We start from the raw sequence: 13,084 nt of genomic DNA on the forward strand, positions 1-13,084 counted from the left end.
TTTTTTGAAACCTTCTTTTTCTCCTCTTTGTAAATTATCACTATAACAGAGCCCACTGTAGAGTGCATGTTTCAGGACTATAATGTTAAGCATGTGGAAGACTGGCCCACTTACTGGAGTATAATTGGAGCCTTGATGCCTGAAATCTAGGAAGGAAAAAGAAAACAATATTACTGACCGGCTGAAGGGTCTCGACCCGAAATGTCGACTGTACTTTTTTCTATAGAAGCTGCCTGGCCATCTTAGTTCCTCCAGCATTTTGTGTCTGTTGCTTGCATCTCCAGCATCTGCAGATTTTCTCTTGTTTGGAATATTACTGACCTTGCTAGGCTAATGCTGCCATTAGATGTCGGGGATTTTCTAGAGACAGCATTGGTGGCATCTCTGCAGTGCAGGGAGGTGCTGGATGCAGGTAGTACAGATCTCCAAAGCATACTAGAGGGCAAGGATTACATTTTACATGGATGTGAGACAGTCTTTGACTACTCCTTTCCTCAGATGGCCAAAAGCTGTGCTCATAGTAATGTTGCTTTTTCTCAAAGTATATGATTACTGAAAGGTGACCTCCCAAAGAAAGAGATTTGACATTTCCATGGTTTCTTTGTGGAACTTTATTGTTGAGGGAGCAGTGAGAATAGCCCAATGTGGAATTTTGTTTTGCAGAGAGTTAATGTAAAGCCCATTTTCTCATATAATTCACCGCTCTTTCAATTCCACATTCCACTGTTTCCCTTGGCAACCAGAGTCAAAAGTTTAAGGGCAAAACTGCCATTTACAGTGGCTGATAATGATCCTTGTACTTCTCTTGGAGAAGGTGAGTAGTGAAGGTCACATCCATTCATGGAGATACTCAGGAGTAATTCTGTGGTCACTGACAGGAGATGGTTGATGATGATTCTTGCCTTCTAGTCTTCCCTCCAGCAGACAGCAGTATAATTCCAGCAACTGGACTTGTATTCCTTCCTGCAGACAATTGCACAATATGAAACTTGCTCAGATTTAGAAAATGAAGCTGAATTTATATCACATGTTCTCTCTGCTAAGTTTTCAAACCAACAGGATGCCACTCACTCCATAGAGCTTGTTTATCATTTGGCATTTAGCCTTTTCAACTTCTTGTTGATGTAAGGTGACAGTGAAATCGAAAGTGAGATGAAGTTAGAGACACTCACATTAAGGGCAAATTCTCAATCTTTCAGTTGCTGCTGACTGCCTTGCTGTCCTTTATAACTCTCCTCCAAACTGGGCTGACAACAGTGTGTGCCATTGGGTGTTTGGGCTGGAGATTGTCTTAATGGTGCGTAATGCCTACCTGCCTAGTCCTCATTTGTGCCCGCTGGATCAATCAGAATCACATCAGATTCCTGATGCCTGATGTGGATTGCAGCCTACAATACCCAGTGTATCTTCCTTCAACTTGCAACTCTTCAACCCTCTGGTTTCCTCCCTCACATCTAGCCTCTGAGGTGACCTTCCTCATAATCCTGTCTCCCTCTACCTTCAGTCTCCATTTTTGTTTCTCCCATTCAGTTTCCTTCTCTTCTGGGAAGGAGTAAACAAATGCTGATCCCAACATCCTACAGACACCCAATCAAACACTGCACTCATACACTGCCACCAAAATACATTTATGGTGATGTAGCAGCTCAGATTGTAACTACTTAAACTGAAAGGAATATAGTTATCATAGTAAACATTAACAGCAAATGAATTTGGGAAATTAAGTATTGCAGTATATCTAGGGAACCTGTGATTTGTATCCCAAAGGCCACTCTTCTAGAAAAAAAGTCCAAAAGGTCATAAGACTACAAGAAATAAGAGCAGAATTAGGCCATTTGGCCCATCAAGTCTACTCCACTATTTCATCATGGCCTATCCTATTTTCCTCTCTGCCCCAATCTCCTGCCCTGTATCCTTTCATGCCCTGACCAGTCAAGAACCTATCAACCTCTGCCTTAAATATACATTAAGACTTGGCCTCCATAGGTGCCTGTGGCAGGGAATTCCACAGATTCATTACTCTCTGGTTAAAGAAATTCCTCCTCATCTCCATTCTAAAAGGACACCCCTCTATTCTGAGGCTAATAAAGGGATGTGTGAATACACTGTATAGCACACAGTGAAAGACGCAACTAGCAAATATAAAGTGAAAATAACATACCCTGAGACTTCATCCTTAATAATCAACTCCAACATCTTCCCAAGCATTGGGGTCAGACTAACTGTCCCATAGATTTCTTTCTTCTGCCTCTCTCTCTTCTTGAAGAGTGGAGTAAAATTTGCAATTTTCCAGACTACAGGAACTATTCCAGAATCTAATGATTCTTGAAAGATCATTACTCATGGGTTCACAATCCCTTCAGCCACTTCTTTCAGAACCTTGGTGTGTGCACCATCTGGTCCAGATGACTTATCTACCTTCAGACCCTTCAGTTTTCCAAGAACCTTCTCTCTAGAAATGGTAACCACACACTTCATGACCTTTGACATCTGGAACCTCTATCATACTGCTAGTGTCTTCCACAGTGAAGACTGATGCAAAATACTTATTCAGTCTGTCCCCCATTACTACCTCTCTAGCATTGTTGGATAGTGGTCTATGTATCCGAAGAAACTTTTGGTATCCTCTTTAATATTACTGGCTTGCTTATTTTCATCTTTCACTTTTACCTTTTTAATGACTATTTTAATTGCCTTCTGTTGGTTTTTAAAAGCTTCCCAATCCTCTAACTTCCCACTAATTTTTACTTTATTATATGCTCTCTCTTTGGTTTTTATGTTGGCTTTGACTTCTCTTGTTAGCCATGGTCCTATCATCTTACCTTTGGAATAATTCTTCCTCTTTGGGATGTACAGTAGGTATCCTGTGCCTTCTGAATTGCTTCCAGAAATTCCAGCCATTGCTGTTCTGCCATCATTCCTGCCAGTGTTCTATTCCAATCAATTCTGGCTAACTCTTCTCTCATGCCTCTATAATTCCCTTTACTCCACTGTAATACTGATACATCTGACTTTAGCTTCTCCTTCTCAAATTTCATGGTGAATTTAATCATATTATGAACACTTTCCCCAAAGAGTTCTTTTACCTTAAACTCTCTAATCATTGCTGGTTCATTGCACAATACCCAATTCAGAATAGTTGATCCCTTAGTGGGCTCAAGCATGAGCTTCTCTAAAAAGCCATCTTGTAGGCTTTCTAGAAATTCCACCTCTTGGAATCCAGCAGCAACCTGATTTTTCGCAAACTACCTGCATATTGAAATCCCCTACGACTACTGTAACACTGCCCTTTTGGCATGCATTTTCCATTTCCTGTTGTAATTTGTAGACCACATTCTTATTATTGTTTGGGGGTCTGTATACTACTCCTACCAGGGTACTTTTACCCTTGCAGTTCCTTCACTCTATCTGCAATGATTCAACACCTTCTGACCCTGTGACACTCCTTTCTAATGATTTGAATTCATTTTTTACCAGCAGGGCAATACTGCCTCTCCTTTCTAATGATTTGATTTCATTTTTTACCAGCAGGGCAATACTGCCTCCTTTGCCTTCCTGCCTATCCTTTCGATACAATGTGTATTCTTGGACATTAAGCCTCCAGTTATTATTTTCTTTCAGCCATGATTCAGTGATGCCTACGACATCATACATGTCAATCTGTAACTGTGTTACAAGTTCATCTACCTTATTCTATGTACTGCACGCATTAAAATATAACACATTCAGTTCTGTATTCACCCTTTTCAATTTTGTCCGCCTTTTACGTTGCAACTCATCCTGTTGACTGAAATTTTGCCCTATCAACAGCCTCTTCTCGCTACGTATTGCTTTGGTTTGTAAACCAGGTACCTCATCTTCAGCACTATCATAGAAACATAGAAACATAGAAAATAGGTGCAGGAGTAGGCCATTTGGCCCTTCGAGCCTGCACCGCCATTTATTATGATCATGGCTGATCATCCAACTCAGAACCCCGCCCCAGCCTTCCCTCCATACCCCCTGACCCCCGTAGCCACAAGGGCCATATCTAACTCCCTCTTAAATATAGCCAATGAACTGGCCTCAACTGTTTCCTGTGGCAGAGAATTCCACAGATTCACCACTCTCTGTGTGAAGAATTTTATCCTAATCTCGGTCCTGAAAGGCTTCCCCTCTATCCTCAAACTGTGGCCCCTCATTCTGGACTTCCCCAACATCGGGAACAATCTTCCTGCATCTAGCCTGTCCAATCCCTTTAGGATCTTATACGTTTCAATCAGATCCCCCCTCAATCTTCTAAATTTCAACGAGTACAAGCCCAGTTCATCCAGTCTTTCTTCATATGAAAGTCCTGCCATCCCAGGAATCAATCTGGTGAACCTTCTTTGTACTCCCTCTATGGCAAGGATGTCTTTCCTCAGATTAGGGGACCAAAACTGCACACAATACTCCAGGTGTGGTCTCACCAAGGCCTTGTACAACTGCAGTAGTACCTCCCTGCTCCTGTACTCGAATCCTCTTGCTATAAATGCCAGCATATCATTCGCCTTTTTCACCGCCTGCTGTACCTGCATGCCCACTTTCAATGACTGGTGTATAATGACACCCAGGTCTGGTTGCCATTCCTATGATACTACTTGCACTGAAATATACACAACTCAGGACACTAGTTGCACCATGCTCAACCTTTTAATTCTTAACTTTATCTGAGAGCTTACCAACATGTGCCTCCACAACCTCTCCACTGATTGTTCTGGCACTCTGGTTCCCATCCCCCTGCAACTCTAGTTTAAACCCCACCATGCAGCATTAACAAACCTTCCCACTAAGATATTAGACCCCTCCAGTTCAGGTGCAAAGCATCCCTTCTGTACAGGTCCCACCTTCCCTGGATTATTCAATTATTCAAAAATCTTAAACCCTCCCTCCTGGCACGGGTAGCAATCCTGAGATCACAACTCTGGACATCCTACCCTTTAACTTAGCACCTAACTCCCTGTGCAGAACCTCGTCACTCATCCTACTCGCGTCATTGGTATCTGCATGGACCATAACTTCAGGCTGTTCACCCTCCCATTTAAGAATGCTGAGGACTTGATCCGAGATGTCCCAGACCCAGCACCTGGAGGGCAATGTACCATCTGGGAATCCCGCTCTCGTCCACAGAACCTCCTGTCCATTCCTCTAATGAATTGCCTAACACAAAAGAAAACTTGCCTTTTCTTACCCCCCACCTCCCGTCTGAGTCACAAAGCCAGACTCAGTGCCAGAGAGCTGACCGCTGTGACTTTCCTACATCAGGTCAACACCCCAGCAGCGTCCTGTGTCCTACACCTTGGGTGTAACTACCTCTCCATATGTCCTATCTATCACCCCTTCAGTCTCCCAGATGATTTGGAGTTCATCCAGTTCCTTAACGTGGATTGTTAGAAGCTGCAGCTGGATGCACTTCTTGCAGTTGTAGTCATCAGGGACACTGGAGGTCTCCCTGCCTTCCTACATCCTGCAAGACGAGCATTCCACTAACCTGCCTGGCATCTCTTCTGTCCTAGATAGAAAATATAAAGAAAGGAAAGGAAAAAAATACTTAACCTGGAGCTTTTCTTTTTATTTTGCTTTCTCTGACTGAAGCCTCTTTGCTGAAGACTCGAAGAGCTAAAGCCTCAAGATCACCACTCTGACTCTGTCCACTCAGAATATGAGAATATGGCTGCAGCGCTTGCTCCTGCCATGCTTTAATTTGCTCTTGCTAATCAATCACAAACACAGACTGGTCGCTGGTCAATGCTCAATTACGTTGCTGTGACCCGCTTGCTCTACTAGGCAGTGGACCTGATAGAAATCCCCTCCTCTCAATCTTCATGTCCAGATTGGTCACTGGTCAATGCTCTATTATGCTCAGCACTGTATAGTTTCGAAGTAGGCTCCTCTTTATTCCTCATTGAATTTGTCTAATTAGAGGAGATGAAGGTAACTGAGTGACCCTTCCATGTGAAGTCTTGGCCCCTGTGTCTGCAGGACGCTAGGACAGAATGTCAATGATCAGTTGAAGTGACTTGGCCCCCTGATGCCTTAGGTCTCACCAGTGCCCTCCATCTCATTGACCAGTACATTATGGTTCTCTGAGCAAAACTTGGTGCTCTCTCTCCTTCTCTTGTAGCTACTCTCTCCTCCACAGCAGGCATTGTGCTGTTATTGTCTGGCTGCCAAGTGGAGCATCTATTAAACAGCTGATGCTCTTCTCAAATTACTGTGTAATAAAATGATCCTAGCCATGCTAAAATGGGTGAGGGCCTGTCTGGAACTGTACATGATACTGGTTGTAAGCCACCTTTATGGAGTTTCTGATGTATTTTAGGCAACTTTATATTTTGCCAAGGACTGGATTGGACATCAGTATCTCAAAAAAAAAACTGTCTGAAATCGAATTGGTAGGAATAATTACTTCATTAGATCTTTTGAATTGATGAAAACAAGATTGGTAATTGTTAAAATCCAAGAAGCAGGGCAAGCAAATTTCCAAAATATAATTGTAAAGATCAATATATTAAGATGAAGAATAATGGCGTATAAATGCTACGTGGACTGTGGATCAAATGGACAATTACTCTGCTGTATCGTCAGTGAATATTTTTCTGTGCCTATTTCGCATATTGAAATCAGCAATATTTTGAGAGAACGAAGTTTAAGTCGAAATCTGCAGTAGGAATCCCTTTTTCTACACTTTTTCGAGAACACTGAGACCAAAGGCAATGTCTCCATTCAAATGTGCAAATATTTTATTGTTTTGCACACTTCAATACTTCCTGTACTGTTTTATTATCCAGTGGATCAGATGGAATTAGATTAGATTGTTATCACAGTCAGCACATGTAAGACTGTGGGCTGAAAGTCTTTTCCTGTGCTGTGCTGGACTATTCTATGCTCTATGCTTCACTGTCATTTTGTTCCTCAAGGTTGTCCTAGCCAAGGTGGGGGGGGGGGTAGTGGCGATAAGCTCCCACTACCTATTAAATGCTCTCAATGGCGTGCATTTCAAATAGCCTCTGACAACCAAGTCCAGCTCTTGGCCTTCAAGTGTGGCTTAGCTACTGAGCCTGGCAGAACCATTTCTACTGCCAGGAGAAAGGGGCAAAGTTGGGTTACAGGTACCTTAAAATCAGTCACTTTGGACAACAGGGGCTCATCGTCTGTGGTTGGCAACTCATCTAGGAGAAGGAAAACTCTGAACTCAAACCTCCACTGCCTTGTGACTATAACCACTCATGGGGAAGGCTTCATGAGTAAACCTTTCAGAACTGGGGTCTCTAAGGCAGTCCTATATTGAGTTCAATGCTCACTGGCAACTTCTGCAATGCTGCTGATGCCAAACTGAAATAACAAATTCTCTGCCATTCCCTTGGATTCACCAGCTGCATGGAGAGAGGGAGCTTGCTACATGGGCAACAGCTTTCTCTCCATATCGTACTGTCCTGGATTGTGTACTGGGTTATGTATCACGTAGACTTCTAGGACACAACACTACGGTCAATCTCACCTAAGAGAAAGCTTTACGATCATTTGTTTACAATATAGCTAGAACACTATTCCTCCTGTCCTACTGTATTTGTGTGTGTGTGTTTTTTTATATATATATATAATGTTTAAATGTTCCTGGTCTTGGATAATGTTACAAAAATTCCTTCTTGCTGCTCTACATGAGTCAGTGACAATAAAAAATCAAGTTGCTGATGTCTTTTGCAGTCACTGATATAGATGCTTGTCTGCATAATCTTTATAACAAATCCTCTAGCCATTCTTGGAAACCTTTCTTGCAAAGCACCCGACTCAGACTTTGTGTTGTTGGGAGGCTCTTTGTACCTCCTTCTGCTGGCCACTACTCGCCTCTCCTCCTCCTCCACTAAGATGTTGATAAATAGGTATTGCTTGATCTTAGTGGCAGACATCAGGCCAAAGTCCCCTTTGCTGATCTCTAAATTAGGAAAGAATACTTTCTTCAGGATCTGTGCATCTGGAGTTATGAACCAAGCTATCTCCAGAGGCTGCAGGCAGTAATTAGTGGAACACTTCTGTCAGTCTCGGTTGAATTAACTTTTTACTCCTATATTACTAATACTGGGATCAACAGCAGGCCAAATCCTTGGATTTCAGTTTTGCTTCTCCATCTTCACTCCATCCAATGAACAAAAAAAACTGTAGAAATGGAATGTTTTAGCTAGACCTGACATTGTGCTCTAAGAAGTGCCCTAAGTTATCTCAGTCAGAAAAGACTTGTTGTGAAACAGAAAACACTTGCAATATTGCAAGTAGGATATAAATTTATATACGAAACACGAGGAAATCTGCAGATGCTGGAATTTCAAGCAACACACATAAAAGTTGCTATAAATTTATATAATCTATTTTGTAGTTTTTTGATAAAATGGAAATGTCTGTAGCTTTCAGCTATGGTTGCATTGCCATTCAATATAGCAACCTTGGGGAGCTGCCATAATATAGCACGATACTATTACAGTTCCGGGCGTTGGAGTTCAGAGTTAATTTCCAGTGCTGTCTATAAGGAGTTTTTAAATTCACCCCGTGACCAAGCTGGTGGTGGACCTGAGGAGGGCTAAGGCACCTGTGACCCCTGTTTCCATCCAGGGGGTCAGTGTGGACATGGTGGAGGATTACAAATACCTGGGGATACGAATTGACAATAAACTGGACTGGTCAAAGAACACTGAGGCTGTCTATAAGAAGGGTCAGAGCCGTCTCTATTTCCTGAGGAGACTGAGGTCCTTTAACATCTGACGGACGATGCTGAGGATGTTCTACGAGTCTGTGGTGGCCAGTGCTATCATGTTTGCTGTTGTGTGCTGGGGCAGCAGGCTGAGGGTAGCAGACACCAACAGAATCAACAAGTTCATTCGTAAGGCCAGTGATGTTGTGGGGATGGAACTGGACTCTCTGACGGTGGTGTCTGAAAAGAGGATGCTGTCCAAGTTGCATGCCATCTTGGACAATGTCTCCCATCCACTACATAATGTACTGGTTGGGCACAGGAGTACATTCAGCCAGAGACTCATTCCACCGAGATGCAACACTGAGCGTCATAGGAAGTCATTCCTGCTTGTGGCCATCAAACTTTACAACTCCTCCCTTGGAGGGTCAGACACCCTGAGCCAATAGGCTGGTCCTGGACTTATATCCTGGCATAATTTACATATTATTATTTAATTATTTATGGTTTATATTATATATCTATACTCTATTCTTGGTTGTTGCAACTGTAACAAAAGCCAATTTCCCTTGGGATCAATAAAGTATGACTATGACTATGACCGCGTCGGCTTCCTCCCACAGTCCAAAGTCGTACCCGTTAGTAGGTTAATTGGTCATTGTAAATTGCCCTGTGATTCGGCCAGTGTTCAGTAGATGGTTGGGCAGCTTGATGGGCTGAAAGGACCTGCTCCACACTGTGTATCTAAATAAAAATAAATAAATATGTGAAATCAGATCTATGTTAGGCTCTTTAGTCGAAAACATTGGCATTTTGCAAAATGCTTTGGCATAATTCTATTCACAATTACTGTACCTTTCCTTGATAATCTCTTAAGTATTATTTTTAAAAAACAAATCACATTTATTCTTTTTGGAAGACTGTACAGTTTCTCATTGCTCTCTGACTTTGCCTTCAGCTATGATCTTGTAGTTTTTCAACCCCTGCTAGGTTTAACCAATTTGTTAGTTCGTATTTCCATTGTCTTTGCATTCATACTTTTCACCTTTTTAGTGGTCCGTGATTTATACTTGATGTATCTCGAGAGATTGAGATGTTTAGTTGCAGTGAACAGGAATTAAAATTGATTTTTTTAAAATCATGTACCTGACTCAAATACTGAAATGTCAATCATTAAGAGATGGAAACAGCCCTTTAGTCCAATTCCTCCATGCTGGCCATCAACCAGGTATTTTACACTCCTATATTAATCTAATTTTTATTCACTCTACCTATAATCTCATTGATTCCTCCCAGTTCTACTGGGTCACATGTAGACAAATGGAAATTTACCATGGCCAATTAACCTATCAACTCACATGTATTTGGAACATGGGTGGAAACCAGAACACCCAGCAGTCAAGGGGGAAGCTACAAACTTCTGCAGACAGCACCTGAGATCAGGATTGATCACAGGTCTCAGTAACGGTGAGGCAGTGGCTACGCTAGCAGTTTAAAAGTCTGTCCCGAGCCTTGTGCTCCATCAGTCTGGTGCTTATGCCGGTTTCTGTGGCGTGAAGCGACCAAGAGTATGAGACTCGCCACCCCCCCCACCGCCCCTCGGATAGGACGCCAGTCTATTGCAAGGTTAACCCCCAGCATTTGCCGGTACCCATTTTCAGCTGAGTGGACTAGAGCAGTGTGTGGTTAAGTGCCTTGCTCAAAGACACAACACGCTGCCTTGGCCAAGACTCCAACCCACGACCTTCAGATCGTGAGCCCAATGCCCTAACCACTTGGCCATGTGCCACTTTGCTAGCAGAGTTAGTGTTTCTACCGCTGCCCCCCCCAAGGTTCTGCCAATTATATCATAGGGTACAGTTGGCTAAGTGCTAATTTTGCATTCTAAATCTGGTGCAGAGGAGCAATCCAGTGTCTGAGTGGAAGCATTTGCATCAAGGGTTATGCTTAATACAAGATATGATAGTACTGCAGCACCCTCCGCCTGATCAATGCCAATGGTGTTGCCTTGCAGAGGTGATTAAGGTGATTATCTGGATGTCTGTACCACTAGCCTGAAACAAATCTTAACCTTTTTACTTCAGCAAATGACCGGGCGAAGCCTTGTTTTCTATATTAAATATGTTTACGATGAGTAGACAGGGTGTTCTGAAAATCTTATTGACCTTTTTTTTATTATAAGCAGTGAGCCCTTACTCCATTTAAAGTAAATCTTGTGGAGCTAAAAGGGGGTGGGAATAATTCTCTCCATCCTTCATGTTCCAGAGATTCACTACAGACCAGTTCTCCTAGTCTATCTATCAATTTCCATTCATGGACCACAGCCAATGTGGCTGGCAGCACACAGCTGAAGTCCATATAATGGATCAGCTGCCTCTGGAGTCCTCTCAGTTCGAGGTTGTACTGCCTGTATTTGGTTGATTATGTGCCCAGAAGGAGCCACAACCAATTTTTATCTGTTAGACATTTTTTTCTGTGTCTTATAGATAAAAAATAGCTACACCATGCCAGGAAAAAAAAACACAATATAACAACATCTAAACATAAGCCACAGTGACAACCAAAGATACTCTGTAGCAGGTATGGAATAATCAAATGAAGAGCATTTTTAAAAAATGTACTCCAGTTATGTTTCCAACACTGTGAAGACAGTGATGTATCATGTCACAATAACAAATTACTTCCTTTCATTTTTTGGGGGACATAATTTGTAATTAGTCTGACCCAAATTCAGTGCTTTTTCTAAAAGTGGGTTCAAATAAAGTTATACACATAGGCCTCTGTTAATAGAAACAGGTGTTGGCTATGATTTGGGAGAAATTACATCATTTAAACAAAACCACAGCCAGACACAAAAACATTTGCAGATATAAAGCCACTCTAATGAGAGCCAAATTGATTTGGCATCCAGTAGAGCTTTCCTTGCCAAGAAAAGCACAGAGCCCTGTACTGGTCCAGATTCTGTTTACTGAGTGTCATACTTCATCATTAGTAAGACCAATAATAGCAATGAGAAGACCTTTGAAGCAGGGAGTTTAAGGGAAGGCTGTGTGGCTACCTCTGATGTCAGATCCAATATTCTGATTACAAACTATTTCCTGGATAAAGATCGTGTTTGTCAGATGAAATGGAATTTAATCAGTGCACTGCAGATTATAGGGCAGCCATCCTAATTACAACATCCAGCAAATCACTGATAAAACTTTGTGATATAAGTATAAGGCACAATGGCATTCTTTTGCATTACAAAAGCTAATTGTAAAGTAATATTCTATGTAAAATCATTAGAGCTAATAAAATGTTGGGTTCCATCAGATCCTAATCTCTGCAAATCTTCAGACATAGTGAGCCCATTTAACTATCAGAAATTGTGTTCAAACTTAACTCTTTCATGATTAAATGGCAAATTTTTATCTATGTATGATTCATAACTCATTTAAATATTGCCACATCATCAATGCTATATTATATTAAATCCCAACTTCACATGGAAACGTATCCTTTTGCCTCAATGTCTTTGTAGGATTTATCGTCTTTCCCTTCATGGGAATTGGAAGAGATGAGAGTCTTTTCTTTGCAATATCCACAAACAGACTTTGGCACTGCAATTGTATCAAGGATTATAAACGTCAAACAGTGAATCACATCAGGAATTTGTTACTCAAATGACTATTGCTGCCTTGACATTAGATTGCATACGCCTTCTTTTCTGTGCTGTGTAATTCATTTTCAATGAAAAAGCACAGTAATTGGCTGACTTCACTTTGGGGGCTTTCCAGTGTCTGAAGGGTGAATATATGAAGGAGCCATCCAACAGCACACTATACATTCTGGAAGATATTTATGGGTTTTTCTTTCAGCCACCTGTAGCTCACAGTAACACGGGCCATTTGTCACTTGGTATCATCACCTAGAAAGAGACTGGTATGTGTTCAGGAATGTTTTATACAGGGCTAGACCAAGAGAGGGAAGAGCAATGTCTACGAAAACCTTACAGCACATGTACTTAAACCCTATAAATGTCTGGCTCATACAACTATATCAGGTTACAATGTCATAATAATAACCTAGATCAAGCCAAAAGAAAGGGACATTAATGGGCTCTAACTGTACAAAGTGTCTGGGCTAGAGAGGGAAGAGAAGATTGAATGGAGGGGAGTGGTAGTGTTGACTAAAAGGAATTTTACATTGCTGGAGAGAGAGGATGTCCTGGAACATTCAAGGATAAACAGAGTCCATCTATGTAGAGTTAAACAATAAGATTGATAAACTCTTCTCAGGCTTCCAGCCAGGTACAGATATCAATTTTGTATAGGATTGTGATTAGATACATACACTTTACTCATTGACACAGGGCTGCTAGCAAACAGGAAGGATACA

At 41.7% G+C, this 13,084-nt stretch overlaps 1 long non-coding RNA gene across 1 annotated transcript in view; it reads right to left on the reverse strand.

The window, feature by feature from the left end:
• Positions 1 to 594: 594 nt before the first annotated feature.
• LOC140202150 (uncharacterized) overlaps positions 595 to 13,084 on the reverse strand; it is an 89,620-nt gene continuing 77,130 nt past the window's right edge. Inside the window, exons 4-5 of the long non-coding RNA XR_011887014.1 lie at positions 9,341 to 9,448; positions 595 to 963 (exon numbers count right to left, since the gene is read on the reverse strand). This is a non-coding gene — a long non-coding RNA (uncharacterized lncRNA). The remainder of the gene's footprint in view (positions 964 to 9,340; positions 9,449 to 13,084) is intronic.

Source organism: Mobula birostris, chromosome 1 (assembly GCF_030028105.1).
Source record: "Mobula birostris isolate sMobBir1 chromosome 1, sMobBir1.hap1, whole genome shotgun sequence".
Classification (NCBI taxonomy): domain Eukaryota; kingdom Metazoa; phylum Chordata; class Chondrichthyes; order Myliobatiformes; family Myliobatidae; genus Mobula; species Mobula birostris.